Source organism: Myotis nattereri (genome assembly GCF_964212035.1).
Source record: "Myotis nattereri genome assembly, chromosome: 4".
In the NCBI taxonomy this organism is placed as follows: domain Eukaryota; kingdom Metazoa; phylum Chordata; class Mammalia; order Chiroptera; family Vespertilionidae; genus Myotis; species Myotis nattereri.
Genome location: NC_138079.1, coordinates 20,009,031 through 20,025,013, shown reverse-complemented (window position 1 = coordinate 20,025,013; position 15,983 = coordinate 20,009,031). Strand labels below are relative to the sequence as shown.

Here is a 15,983-nt window from a genome sequence, read left to right as displayed (position 1 = left end):
AGTACTCAGAGGCAGTTGTGCTCACAGCTATATTTTACTAACACAATCAACAGGGGAACAGATGGATCAAGCTGAGTCTGGAGGAATCCGGGCCCAGACATCCTATATCCCTCTTCACTCACTCCCACTACACACACAAAATGCACTCCTGAATCTCCCAGCAAAATGCAGCAACGTGTGTGGCCCAAGAAAGCCTGCTTGACACTCAGATTCCAAGGTTTTTATTGGCGAGTGTTCATGTAGAAGCAATAACTAGTGAAGTTTCAGACTCCAAGAAGGAAGGCAGGTGTTTAGCAGCCCAGGATGGCTAAAATAGCCAGGTTCCCAACAGCCAGCCAAGGGCCAACCCCCAGATGGGCTCTTTGAAGATAGTGCCTTCAGGACTGCTGTGTTAGCTTTTTACGGCACAGTATGTCCATATATTAGCACATTTGAAAATGGCCGACCTTTTCTTCATAGCATGCCTGACATGAAAAGACCCATAATAATATTATGTCCCCAGTGAATTAAATCCATGTTTCATCTCTGAACTTTCACTTAATTTCTCATCTTCTACACCTCAAGATAGAGCTGTGTTAGATTCTTACAGCTCTTCTTATGATGGGTATTCATTCTTACCTTCCTTTTCACCTCAGTGCTCTATGACAATGTTCATGAGGCTCATATCTGACCAACACTTGTTTTTAATCCTCTCCTGAGGATATATTTTTTTTTATTTTTCATTTTAATATAGCGAGAAAGATAGATGATAGATAGATAGATAGATGATAGATAGATAGATAGATAGATAGATAGATAGATAGATAGATGGATAGATGATAGAGACATCGATGTGAGAGAGAAACATAGATCAGGTGCCTCCCATACACACCCCAACTTGGGATTGAATCCCTAACCTTTTACTGCACAGGATAAGGCTCCAGTCCACTGAGCCACCTGGCCAGGGCCCAACACTCTTTCAAAATAGACAGTATATTCATGTATGCTTTCTCTTTGAGTAGGTATTGTTTTACTGTGGCTTGCGGACTGTATTTGGACCACTGCCTAGTTTTATAAATAAAGTTTTAATGGAATACAGCATCATCCATTTGTTTATGTATTGTCAATGGCTGTTTTTGTGATACCACCACATAATTGAGTAGCTGCAGTAGCAACTTTATGGCCCACAAAGCTAAAAAATTTACTGCTTGTCCCTTTACAGAAAAAGTTTACCAACCCCTGCATTAAAAAAGCAGAGTGGCTTGAACAAGTATTTAATAAATTATTCAACACCCTTAGAAAATAAAAGATTGATAAAGGAAATAGACATGACAGCAATAGTAAATTTTATTCCAATGCTGTTATTCAGAGATGACACTCGTCAAGCAATGGTGATATAATAAGACAACTATTTCTCTCAAAGCCTCCCTGGAAATATTAATGACTATTCCATATGTTGACTTAAGCTTCTTCTAAACCTAAAGTCCTACTTTCAGCAACCTTTATACTCTGATCATAATCAATAGATGGTAAGAGGTAATAAGTAATAATCTGTTAAGAATTATTTTATCATAGGTTCTGTTCATTCAACTGTCAGAAAAATATTTGGCAGACAACTAGAACTAGTAGGAAATAAAAAAAAATTAATTAAAATTTTAATTACACTGGTCTAGCTAAGAATCAAGAATGTGTTCAACTTGCCATTTGTCATCTCATACGTAATAAAGAAAAGAGATTTAAAGCATGAACCAAAGTTATTATCTATGGCATTAACATTTGAGAATTTTTAGAAAATTCAAAAAGTAAGAATAACCCATTACTGAACAGAAACAGTCAAAAGCTGTTTCCACCTTCCCAAGGATCATGGGATTTATCTCATAGGCAAGTGTTTCTCAAACTACATACTATTTTAACTATTATTTACTTTCAGTTTTAGAATTGCATTAAAATGTATATAAGAACTTCCATAAAATCTTTAAAACAGTGCCGTGAATGTAAACATCATATCACTACCATACATGGAAGGTATAGCCCAAAATGTATACATTGAGACCCCACTTTCAAATTTTAATTACATGCTTGCCCAGGCCTCTGAGACGGACAACTTGCTTTCTGTTACATCAGGAAAATAAAACAAAAGAGTTTATCTGGACACAGATTATAAGGAGTCTAGTAAGGAGAATAGATTCAAGTTAAGTAGGATAGACTGGTCCATGTTGAGTATTTCATCCAGGTAAGAAGTGATTATATTAGAGAAGTTTTAGTAGAAATTTGAGGAATATTTAGAAAGAAAAAATTAGAAGCACTTGATGGTGACCAGTTTAATTAGGGCAGATTGGTGAGCAAGAGAAGAGTGTAGTTGCGTAGAGGAGTCTTTGTCCAGGCTAGGAAATTCATGAAGTGGAGACGGTTAAGGGGAAAGAGAAAGTATAAATGTGAACTAGAAAGTGGCAAAATAGAGTATAAGGCTAGAAACACAAGTCCTGAAGTTAAGACAGAGGCTTTTTGATTTAAGAAAAGGGCTAAAGAGCCCTAGCCTGTTTGGCTCAGTGGATGAAGTGCTGGCCTGTGGAAGGAAGGGTCCCAGGTTTGATTCCAGTCAAGGGCACGTACTTAGGTTGCAGGCTTCTCCCCGGCCTGGGCCCTGGTCAGGATGCATGCAGGAAGCAACCAATCGATGGGTTTCTCTGTCTTTCCCTCTCTCTTCCACTCTCTCTAAAAATCAATGGAAAAAATTTTTCTGGGTGAGGATTAAAAAAAAGAAAAAGGCTAAAGAAAGAAGCAAGTAGGTTATAGTTAAATCATAGCCATAAGTTGGCCAGTAATATAACAGTCTGTACAGGAAATGAGTAAAGAAAACTACATTGGTCTTTATAGAATATATTTTACAAAAGTTAAATGGTGTATCTTGTGAAAAAAATGGTATACTAAGTAAAGATAAATTTAGCATATATGAGTAAGAAAACATAAGATGTAAATATTTAATAACAAAAATATATAGAAAAACAATTAAGAGTGACCCCCTCCCAAATATATACAAAACAGAAAAAAAAAATTAGTGAATGATCTATAAATAAATTTTAAAGTCTTTGGAGTGATTTCTCAATAGAGAACTTGTTCTGTTATGATGGACAAAAGCAAAAAGGAAGAATACCATAAAATAATAAGATGAGGTAGCCCTCACTGTGGCACAAATTTTGCTCTTTCAGATGAAGTTTTGAGACTAACTTGTCAAATTAATTTGCTTCACACTATTTCACAGACACATATATTGTTTGAAAATGTCTTATGTGGACCTGGATGTGTTGCTGTGCTTCTTTCTTTTGTTCTTCTAGCAAATTGGGCATATTTGTATACATTTCTAACATTAAACTAATTACATTAACAATAACAATAACAACATATGCTGTTCACATAATGCTTTTTATATTTTCCCAAGAAATGAAATCATCTGGCTTGAGTTGTCAATTCTATAACTACGGAACACTTTTTAATATTATTGTTTTAACTCCTCTACCTTAGAAAAATGTTTTCAGTGAATCATCTGATTTTGATGTGGCCTGTCTTAACTCAATTGTCTGCATGAGCTAATAATCCAGAGTGTGTCATGGAACTCAGCAAAGGTCTGTGGAACTGAGGTGAACTCATTTCTACTAATCTTTACTTATTCACAGTTGTGCCTTTACTTCAGGATAAAATTCACTGGGATTGACTTTTATGAACATTACTCCTGATAAAATATTTAAAGTTTCATATGTATACTAGTATTTATGAGTATGTTTCAACGCTTAAAATGTCCAAAACGTAGGCTTGATTTAAGCTCACAGCAGACAATCGATTATTTTTCTCTCACATCAGTTCCTCTTCCTCCCCCTTCCCCTCTCTCCCCCCCTCCTCTTTCTCTAATAATCAATGAACATATCCTTGAGTGAGGATTAAACAAATTGCCCAAATTTTAATTAAAAAAATTGTATATATATATATATATATATATAGAGAGAGAGAGAGAGAGAGAGAGAGAGAGAGAGAGAGAGAGAGAGAAATAGAAACATCAATGATGAGAGAAAATCATTGATCACCTGCCCCCTGAAGGCCACCCACTGGGGATTGAGGCTGCAACCCAGGCATGTGCCCTGACCTGACTAGGAATCGAATCGTGACCTCTTGGTTCAAAGGTCAATACCCAACCACTGAGCACACCAGCCCAGCCCAAATTTATTTATTTTTCATTGTATTATAAAGTAGCCAAGTATTTATTAAGTTTTAAAGCATACAAAAATGGCATCTAATTCTATCTCAATTTGATTTTATATCATACTTAAATAAAAAGATCCAGATGTAATCATTTTATGTAAGTGAATATTATTGGAGGATACACAGAAGTAAATGGAGTGGCTATTCAATTTCTGTGAATTAAAGTACATAATTGAGTTCCCCATTTGTTTATTTCATTGTGAAGACTTAAGTGAGACCTCTAAACACTTTGTCTGTACATGATGCTCCACCATGTCCAATCCATAGTTTTCACATACATTTCCCAATAAGAACAGACAAGAAACAAGCAAAAAAAAAACCCAAACCCTGAATTTTATATTTCATAGACAGATATCAAATAGCAATCCAGTTTGGGATTTCTAATGAATAGGTAACCTAGGTCATTGATAAGAATATTTCAAGGAGCAAAGAAACACATTTTTTTAAAACATAGCTTTTCCAAAAAATCATTTTCAACATTTCCCCCAATCCTTTGCCTGCCATTTAAGAGTATTCCTAGAAGCTTGAATCTCCCTCATCTCACCATTTTTTCTTGGAAGTGCGTTCTGGCCCAAGAAACAAGAGAACTTAATAGGCTTAATTACTCGGAACTAAAAAGCGTAGAGTCTATTTGGGGACTCACTTATTTCCAAAGGAAATCTGCCCAGTGCTGCTGAGAATGTAGTTAACAAAGCTTTTAAATTGTTGGTTGGGAGGTAAAATTGAGGAAAATAGGTCAGTCAATGGGAAGGAATGGGAAATGAAGCATCCATTGGTGGGAAGAGATTTGAAGAATGTTAGCTTAATAACTGCAGAGACAAAGGCAAGAAATAGACCAGAAGGAGGAAGAAAGGATGCATTGGCAAAGAGCCTCATTATATAAATTACACTTACTCTGTGCCCCAAGCGCTTTTCAGTTTCAATTCCTCTTGCTGAACCAGAAGACTTGTATCAATTCAGGCAAAAAATATTTCATCTTTGGAATGATTAATGAGATTGAATGTGACCAACCTTCCTGTCACTTTTCAGAAGCAAAGTTTTGCTTAGAAAAATCAAGCTTTATTCCCCCTCTTTTGTGAACACCATTACGTTGTATAACATACAAAATTGAAGTACATTCTTTACACGTTTAGAGGGTTCAAAATATATTTACAAATGAAATAATTAGGTACTTGAAATAATCAGATGACGATCCTGATTATGTTCCGTTCATCCAAATAGCCACTCTTTTCATCAGCATGACACATTCATAGTGAAGAGAGAGGATTTTATAGGAACTATTAATGTTCCGTAGTGTTTGTTTATCCCAAAAAAGGCTTATTGTGTCAATAGTGATTGTATATAAGCCGATAGTGAACTGCTTTGACTACTGCTAAAATTATTTACAAGCTATGAAAGCAAATGTTTCTACCAAAAGTATGTGAAAAACTTTTAGTAAAATTATAAACACATATTTGCTCATAGATAACACATTTTATTTTATTTTATTTTATTTTTTAAATATATTTTATTGATTTTTCACAGAAAGGAAGGGAGAGGGATAGAGTGTTGGAAACATCAATGAGAGAGAAACATTGATCAGCTGCCTCCTGCACACCTCCCACTGGGGATGTGCCCGCAACCAAGGTACATGCCCTTAGTCGGAATCGAACCTGGGACCCTTCAGTCTGCAGGCGGACACTCCATCCACTGAGCCTAACCGGCTAGGGCATAGATTACACATTTTAAAAGCCAAAAGCCAGCATTATATGTTGTCGATAAGCAAATTTTACTTCATTAAAGAGAAGGTAGATTTTGACTAGATACTAGAATTTAAAATGTATTGATTGTGTATTATATACTAGGATCAAAAGTCTGTGTAAGGCTCTGGGGATATAAAGAGGAAAAAGTAATATCTGACTTCAATGACAGAGTTAATTAATGTATTAAGTTTTTTAAAAGATTTTCTAATATTTAAATGAAGTTATCTGGTGAAATAGGTAACTGATACCTTAAAATTATTTAAACTTACATTTTTGTTTAGGTATACATGACCTAAATGTCCGCTTGTCAAACATAAGAAATGTCCCTTGTGAAAATATTTATACTGAAAATATTTTCTCCCATATGTCTGAAACACATTTAAATATAAATCATGTGGTGACAACCATTTCTGCCATTTTTGCTTACTCTTTCTCAAGTAGATGGCTTTGATAAACATCAAAGAGCATTTGCTAAAAAATATAAACATTTAGATCCCAAGGTATATTGTTATAAAACCTTCCTTTAGGATTTGAAATACATATAAATCATTGAAGACTGAAAGCATAAAATAAACCAAAAGATTGCTTAATATATTTTTTAAAACAGCATAGGTATAGTATATTATTTTAATGAAGAGAAATTTTGGTCTAGCTTTCTGTCTTTTGCTTAGGAAATACACTTTTTTAAATGAACGTTTTTGTTCTAAAGATAAATATACAGTTTAGTGACCATTCAACAGTTGAGAAATATATTGTTAAGTAAGAAGACTGAAAAAGAAAAAAAAAAGCAGATTTAGGAATATACTCTTAAGTACTTTAGTTTTGAACTTTTGTTGCCTTTGGGAAAATGACATTGTAACCAAATTATTCAATTCAGTAAAATCTGTTAAAGTGCAAGCTCTCTAGAGAATGATTATAAGGTTTTAACCTGCAAAATTAATTTGGGAGTAGAGATTGATTTTACATGCTGACTAAAATGGCCTATCATTTTTTTTTTTGCCTATCTTCTTGAATAAAAATAGAAATTAGTAAAATTTAAAGGTGACAAATATTTTCACTTAGAAATGTATTACAGCCTAGCTGGTTTGGCTCAGTGGATAGAGCGTCGGCCAGCGGACTGAAGAGTCCCAGGTTCGATTCCGGTCAAGGGCATGTACCTTGGTTGCAGGCACATCCCCAGGAGGTGTGCAGGAGGCAGGCAGCTGATCGATGTTTCTCTCTCATCGATGTTTATGGCTCTCTCTCTCTCTCCCTTCCTCTCTGTAAAAAATCAATAAAATATATTTTTAAAAAATGAAATGTATTACACTTGATGGCAAACACACTATGTTTATGCAGTTCAGTCCACTTCTAATCTTTATTAGCTTTCACTATTGTTAATTTGAATGGTGAGCCTCTTCTTCATGGAGTTGACTTCTCTGAGGTAACAACCTTGGCCTCTTCCCCACCCCTTCTTATCAACAAAAAAGAAATGATTAAAGGGTGGACTAGAACGATTCTAGAGGTGGGAGAAGTATAGATGATTCCCGACTTTCTTTTAGAGATGTTACTTCTTGTATCTACTTACAACAAATGGGCATTTTCTTTCTCTTTTGCTGTGAAGAACAGGTCTCCATGGGAAGGACATCTATTTTGTGAACTCTTCTGTTGATTTTTACTATGTGAGTTCAATAATGGGATTGTGGAGGTAGTAGCAAGCCCTCAAGGCTGCAAGACCTAACTTCCATTACTCGACATCAACATCACATCAACAATAACAGTAAATGGAACAGACTGACAGCTGTCAGAGGGATGGGGGGAGGAAGGACTGTATGAAAGAAGGTAAAGAGATTAGTAGAACATATATGCAAACCCCACAGACAAAGATGGCAGTGTGGTAATGGCTAGAGGGAAGGGGGTATAGGGGCTGGGTGGGGATGGGCAAAGACGGGACAATATGGACATCTGTAATAGTGTCAACAATAAAAACAATTTAAATAAAGGTCAAGCTAACTGAAAATATCCTTATATACATGTTTTTAAAAATTTAGAATTGTACAAATTTTGCCAAAACATGCGATGAAACTCAGAAAGGAAATTATTCACTATCTTTATGGTATAATATACCTCAACTAATTTAAAGGGAAAACAACCAGTTGATAAAAATACTTTTTCAAATCATTTAGAAGTAGTGATTTTTTTTGCACCAAACAACTTCTCCCAAACTGAGAAAAAGAGAATGCCATTCTTTTTTGAACCTCAACCACTAGGAAAAAGGCAAATAACATAAATGGGCATTTCATAAAAAACCACACATAGTCATTAAGCAAATGAGAGGTGTTCACTCAGCCACTGGAAATTTAATGCAATGATTCAACTAATTTAAATAAAGTCATGCTTCACTAGTAACAGGTGTTTATCCTTTAATAGTAATAGCATCCTATATAACCCTGACCCTAAACAAGAAGCAAATATTGAAGAGAATATTTCAATAATTTCTAATGAGAAAGATTATGTGTCTATTCTAACCAAAGCACTGGAATAGTCTCTACAGTAAAATATATTCATTGAACAAAAATGTTTATTTAAGTAATGGGCAAAGACATAACTATGGATAATAAGTGAATGCTATATTACTCATCAAAGGAGGAACACTGAATGGGTAGCATCTGGTGGAAGAAGGAGAAAGAGAATCATCTTTAGATTTTTTTTCTCTTTCTGTGTTTCTTCATCAGTTTTTCCTTTTGGGGGCAGCGGGATAACACATGACCCACTAGAACAGCGGTTCTCAACCTGTGGGTCGTGACCACGTTGGGGGTCGAATGACCCTTTCACAGGGGTTGCCTAAGACCATCGGAAAACACATATATAATTACATATTGTTTTGTGATTCATCACTATGCTTTAATTATGTTCAATTTGTAACAATGAAAATACATTCTGCATATCAGATATTTACATTATGATTCATAACAGTAGCAAAATTACATTTATGAAGTAGCAACGAAAAACATTTTATGGTTGGGGGTCACCACAACATGAGGAACTGTATTAAAGGGTTGCGGCATTAGGAAGGTTGAGAATCACTGCACTAGAACTTAAACTGGACATAAACACACAGTTATCACACACCTTTAGTACATTAAAAGCTAGGGAGTTGGAATACTTGGAAACGTGGGACATTAAGGTATTGTAGAAGAGGCCAACTCTTCAGCCTTTTCCTCTTCCCTTGGCTTACATGTGTATGCTAAGTCACATGTTCGACGTTTTGTGTAGAAGGTGGTACTTAATTAAAGTGTGTTCCATGTGATATTTTTAATTAGGAGCTCAACTTAATTGGAGATTATGCCTTTGCCTGAAGCTATAATGTCAAAATATCTATCAATTCTTCTAGTTTATCAATTTAGTACATGTTCTGAGTGGATGAAAATGCCGGTAGGAAAAAAAAAAAAGCCATTCTGGAAAAATGTTAACTGGACAGTAAGATAATTTTATAATGTATTTACCAAATTTAATACATGGGTCACATTTTTTTTCCCTGATTTTAAATACTCTTGTCTTTTTTAAAGTTCTAAAGTTTCTCATAAGCACCATATTGTTCTTATATTTTTCTAGAAAAATCCTCCATTGAATTTAGAATATATTTCAGAAAATACTCCTCCACCAGAGGGTGATGGCCAGAAATATGTTCTTTGGAGCTTATAGAGCTCTGTGTAAGCAATAACATAATCAGTAGCATGCTGTACTCTTATTGCTCTATCTGAGCCTGTCTCAGCCCCACACATGGGCACTTACATACATGCACAAAGGCTGTGAGCTCCTTGTGAGGTGGACGTGGGTCATATATACATGATCACAAGTGTTTCATAAGTAGTAGATGCTAAGCATCAATGTTGTTTAATGAGTTATGAAACAAAAATGATCAAATGATATAATAATTTAAAGTGGTAGACTACCCAGTGCTATATTATTATTATAGTTATTGGTGGTGGATTTGATGGCTTATTCTTGTTTTTACCGAGTTAAAGATCTGGATAAATTCTAGCTGTTCTACTTACTTGCCGAGTGTCCATGAATTTATGTAAGCCTGTCTAGAGATAATAAATACTCTGGCCCTAGCTGATTTGGCTCAGTGGCTAGAGCATCAGCCTGTGGATTGAAGCCTCCCAGGTTCAATTCTGGTCAAGGGCACATGTGATCCCCAGTAGGAGGCATGCAAGAGGCAGCCGATCAATGGTTCTCTCTCATCACTCTCATCATTGATGTTTTTATCTCTCTCTCCCCCTCCCTTCCTCTCTGAAATCAAAAATATATTTATGAAATGCTCAGGATGATGATGAAGAAGTAATGGGGCAATATAAAAAAACAATTATATATGCATTTTGTAGCAAATGTAGAATATGCTACTGACATTTCCGTTTACCATTTTTTCCTTCCCAACCTTGGTCCTGATCTCATGAGGCCAATTTTCACAATGTGTGTTAATCTCACCAAACAGAGGAATTGTAATATTTATCTCAGTGTGATTATTATCCACAGTTCACTGTTGCCCAAATATCCTGGTCTTAGTCCAAGATTTTTCTCTAATTATTTTGATGCTCTAATTCTCTGACTCACATTTAAATTGAATATATCGAAATGAATATATCAGGTTGGTTCAAATACACTTTTAAGTTTGGCTCAGTGCATGGCAGACTCACATGTTCCCTATTCCTGAGACGAGATACTAAAGTGTATCATTGCGAACCACCATGACCCCAAGGCCGTGTTTTGGAGAGTGATTTTTGTGTCAGTGATATATTGATTTCACAAATGACACTTTTTTTGACTGTGTCATCCTTTAACCTGTAACTTCTATGTAACAATGGTAAATTTTAAGGTTATAATGTACCTCCTGCTATCAAAGCTGATCCATGCATGCATAACCAAATCAGGATTTCACTGTACCTTGAGGAAAACCTGTGCTTTTTCATTTTAGTAATTCATTGGAGCAATAATTATACATGGGAATTACACACACACATACGTATGATACATATGTATATATATTATATACTGACATTTACAGATATATATAATTTATTAGCAGTATAATTATATGTATATATGCAATATATAACTAATAAGCAACATAATTGATTTTTAATATTTTATTTGCATACAGTTTTTTGAGCCTGAATTTACCTTTGAATCCACAATATTATTAAAAAAAAACATCTTTAAATGTCATTAGGTTTTCTCCAGATAATAGTATTCTTACGGTCTTCACCAGACAGTATTCTTAGTACTATGTGAAGTGAGATTGAACATTCAAATGAACACATATAGAATATATGAAGACTTAAGTAGGCTTTGCACAGATAACTGTCTGTGGATCCTACATATTAATTAGGCATTTCTGTCCACCTCGCATGACATTTTGCTTTCATCTATATCTCTCCCTTTCATCTAAGTTTAAGTTCAGATTATCACAGAAATACACTGAGTGGCCAGATTATTATGGCCAGCCAGATTATTATGACCACCCCATTGGTACAATGAAGTGAATTAGTTATGCAAATAGTAATAATAATAATAAAACCTTGAGAGTATTTGCTTAGGAAGTTTTCAATATTCAGTATTTTTGGAAGTGTCAATGAAGTACTGATGGGATGGTCATAATAATCTGGCTGGTCATAATAATCTGGCCAGTGTACATGTAACTAATTTATTAAAATAATTAGGATTTGCAGGATACAAGCAGAAATATGTCCAGATAAATTTCTTTATAGGTATTTCTTGAAGCAAACAGTGAATTTACTAGTTTACACACTTAACTTCCTAGAAAAGAATGTGCTGGACAGAAAAGAAAATGTCTGTTTGACACAAATGAACTCAGTTCAGTCCTGATTTTTAAGCTATGTAGATTCAAGTGATCTCATTTTACTTTTCAAGGTTATAAATGGTTCTCCTTCTGAAAACGTGACGATATAAATTTCTGTCCCACTCAGGAAATTTATATTGCAATGTAAATCTTTCAGAGTGATAAATCACTGTAATTTTTAATGTAAAGTGAATTATTCACTAGTGTTACTTTTAAGAAATAATGCCACTCTATCATATAATTTATTAAAAACAGACTTAAAAACACAAAGATGAAATATTCTTTTTAAGAACCACTGCCCAAAAGGAAATATAAATTCCAACAAATCTTTATAATAAAATTACATTTCCTCTTTTCTAATGCCAAAGAAAATACCTTATCTGTTATTAAGGATCTATTCCTACAATTGTTATTACTTTTTTACATAAGAACCCTGCACTTTATGTACATGTATATTTAAAAAGTTAGGGTAAACACATATACACTTATGTATGTACACACACTCATTTAGTAATTATTGACGTATAGGCATCATTTTGGAGTAAGATACTATTGACTTTGATTACCACTTTAACCACTAACTGGCTCTTGGACCTGAAACAATTTACTTTGCTGAGCACACCATTTTTCTGGCTGAAAAATTAGAGCATTAAAACTTCTAATGCTTTCTTTTTTGCTCTTGGCATATTGTAAAGATAGATTTTGCTTATGTGTGCGTATGTGTGTTTATAAAATTATAACTTTTGACATTCTGTGGAGGATTAAGGCAAAATTGTCATTAAAGTATGATGAGTCACATAAGTTTTTATCTGTATTTTAATAGTTTTATGAAAAAACTCAGCTTGTATTCTATATGATAAATTTTCTTTAGAGTTAACTAAAGGAATTCCTTAAGAGGAATAATGTAGACTTTTTAATGACCAATGGAGACATCAATGTTACTGATAGCAGAGGTCCTTTCCCAGATGAGCTAACTGTTGGTGTAGATAAACTGGTTTACAGAATTTTGTGAATCAACAGTAAGCTATTTATCAGTTTGCACCCATATCTAATGTCAGGTGTAGACAGTAAAACCTATTCTGAGTAGTGACTTTATGGGAGATTTCACCTCTAAGGTACAGAGAAGACATTGTTTATACTCATATTATGGGCCACTAGAACATTTCTTAATGTTCAGATTGACAGACCCAGCAAAATATAATTTCCTTGTGTAATCAAAAGTACAGAAGGTTTCAGTACAGTGAGTCTTTGTAAATGTTTTCTAGGAAGTTTAGTCCAGGTAACAAACGTTTACATAGCACTTAACATTGTAGGCAGTCATTCATTTGGGGTTACAGAGCCCTAGGTGGCACTCCCTGGGATGCATGTCCTGCACAAACTATTCATGGGACCCCTTCGTCAGGCAAATGCAGTTCCTAACTGAAATAAGAAAAATGAGTTGCTTTCAAAGGTTTTTATAAAGATTTAGGAGGTGACATATGGGAGACATTTTTAAAATATGAAAGGCTCTGAGAATAAAAACCAAGATATAAATCAAGAAGGAGAATACTTTTGCCATCCTCATGAATATAATAGCATCAATTTGATACTCAGGTATTTTTGTCACCTAGAGCTTTTTAAGATGAAGACCTGTGAATATAAGTGATAAGAATGGCACCTTTAAAGTGTCGTTTGTTAAGAAATTAGAGAAAGTATTAAGGAGATGTATGAAAAAAAAAAAGACAGTGATATCTAAGGAATAAAAAATATTTCAGTACTGTTTGTGAAACAATATAAGGATGCAAAACATCACCAAAGCAGCTGAATGAATGAATAAGGAAAACTTTAAAAAAGTTAATTTCCCATATGGAACAAATGATTTTCAATTATAATAAAAAATCATGAAATGTTTCCTCTGGGTATTGTGTGTCTGAATATCTGTGTTAGACACATGTAAAGTTATCCCATAATCATATTTTTGGTATATGTTAAATTTCAAGTACTGACTTTTAGGAGAGTTTCCACAGGACATATATTTAGATAATGATATCATTTTGAAAATATCATTCCTTTTCTGCAAAGAAATATTCCAAAATATCTGACTAACTAATCTATTTTTTTTCCATTCATCTATTTTCCAAATATCTATTGAATACCTGTTATTTGTTAAACATTGGCTTAGGTCCTGCTAATATTGCAATTAGCCACATGAAAAGAACTCAAACTCTGCATGAATCTTACCTCCTGTGTAGGTTCTGGAGTTAACCAAGAAACTGGAGTGTATTATTAGTTATGACACTTCTGCATAGGCCTGATGCTTATAAACCATGCCTCAGCTGTCAAAAGTTGACAGCTGACTAGAAAAGTTGTTGATCTAGCAAAACTAAGTTTAATTGACTGAGATAAGAGACGTGATCTTTAACTTAGTGTGTCAATTTGACTAGACCACAGTACCCAGCTGTGTGTTGCAACACGTCTGAATGTTGCTGCAAAGGTGTTTTGGATGAGATTGACATTTAAATCAGAATTCAAGTAAAGAAGATTATTCACTATAATATAGGTGTGCCTCATTGAAAGAGTTCAAGGACTTACTGATCCCCAAGGAAGGGGAAATTCTGCCAGCAGATTGCTTTTGGACTTGAACTGTACATCATTTCTTTTCTGGGTTGTTAGACTGTTAGCCTATCGTACAGATTTTGAACTTGCCAATATCCATAACACATGAGCCAATTCCTTAAAATAAATTTATCTGTACATGTAAAAATTCTACTGGAACTGTTTTGCTAGAGACCCTGACTAACGCCAGTGACAACACCATTTTGAAAGAGTTTTTAGAGCAGTGATGGCGAGCCTTTTGAGCTCGGCGTGTCAGCATTTTGAAAAACCCTAACTTAACGCTGGTGCCGTGTCACATATAGAAATGTTTTGATATTTGCAACCATAGTAAAACATAGATGTATATTTTTGATATTTATTTTATATATTTAAATGCCATTTAATAAAGGAAAATCAACCAAAAAAATGAGTTTGCGTGTCACCTCTGACACGCGTGTCATAGGTTCGCCATCACTGCGTTAGAGTATCTCAGACGGAAGAGCTGGGTCATACATGAAAGAGTTTCATGAAAATGCTTTCTTAATAAATCTAGATAATTTTTAGTCACTTCTTGTAACTTAAGGAACTACTGGGGGTTGGACAGAACTAATGGCCTAATAGCTCTTGATGGATGTGCAGAGGAGGGGGTATTCGGTATTGAGACAAGCAAGTACCGATAGGCGAGCTGCTAGTCCTGATAGGCATGCTATTGCAGTTGGCTCCAAGTCTTCAAAGAGCAAACATCTCCAGGGGCAAACAGCAAAGTTATCTTGCCTGTTCCCAGTATTTTCTCTTTTGAAAGCACAAGACCAGGGACAAAAAAAGTTTTTCAAGAATTATTTAGAATTGGGACAGGAAAGTATGTCATATCAGTTCTAAGGTATATATGTGTTTACCAGATACCAGAATTTGGGAAAAATAAATTAGAAAGAGTAAAAGAAGGCCTTGGAATGAAGAATCCATTTGTTGAGGCTTCTTTGATATCAGGCTATGTTTGTTGTTGATGTTGTTCTGAAGTTATACAGTAGTCTCTCTCTTGAGTGGAATATCTCCTGGGTCACAAGTCAGAAGCCCGGCTCGCCAGCTTGGATTCCATCTCTCACTAACTTTAGGTCTAAAGTCCCTTAGTGTCTCAGGAGCCTGAGTTTACTCATCTTCCTTATGGTATGCTGGCTAGGGTCATATTCAGTTTTAAAATCCTTTATTTCCTCAATAATAAAAATAGAGAATGCAGCCGAAACCGGTTTGGCTCAGTGGATAGAGCGTTGGCTTGCGGACTGAAAAGTCCCAGGTTCGATTCCGGTCAAGGGCATGTACCTGGGTTGCGGGCACATCCCCAGTAGGAGATGTGCAGGAGGCAGCTGATCGATGTTCCTCTCTCATCGATGTTTCTAACTCTCTATCTCTCTCCCTTCCTCTCTGTAAAAAATCAATAAAATATATTAAAAAAAAAATAGAGAATGCACACCCTACATATATGACACCTCAGAGGATGCCTGAGGGAATGATGATGGAATGGATATTTGGGGTAAACAAGAGGATGATAAATTTCTTAATAAATAGTGGCTGAAATGTTGAATATAGAGATAATT

The 15,983-nt window shown here is 34.9% G+C and overlaps 1 protein-coding gene across 2 annotated transcripts in view; it reads left to right on the top strand.

Moving 5' to 3' along the window:
- Positions 1 to 15,983, top strand: part of CDH12 (cadherin 12) — a 728,469-nt gene that overhangs the window by 44,155 nt on the left and 668,331 nt on the right. The gene's annotated exons all lie outside the window — the stretch shown is intronic.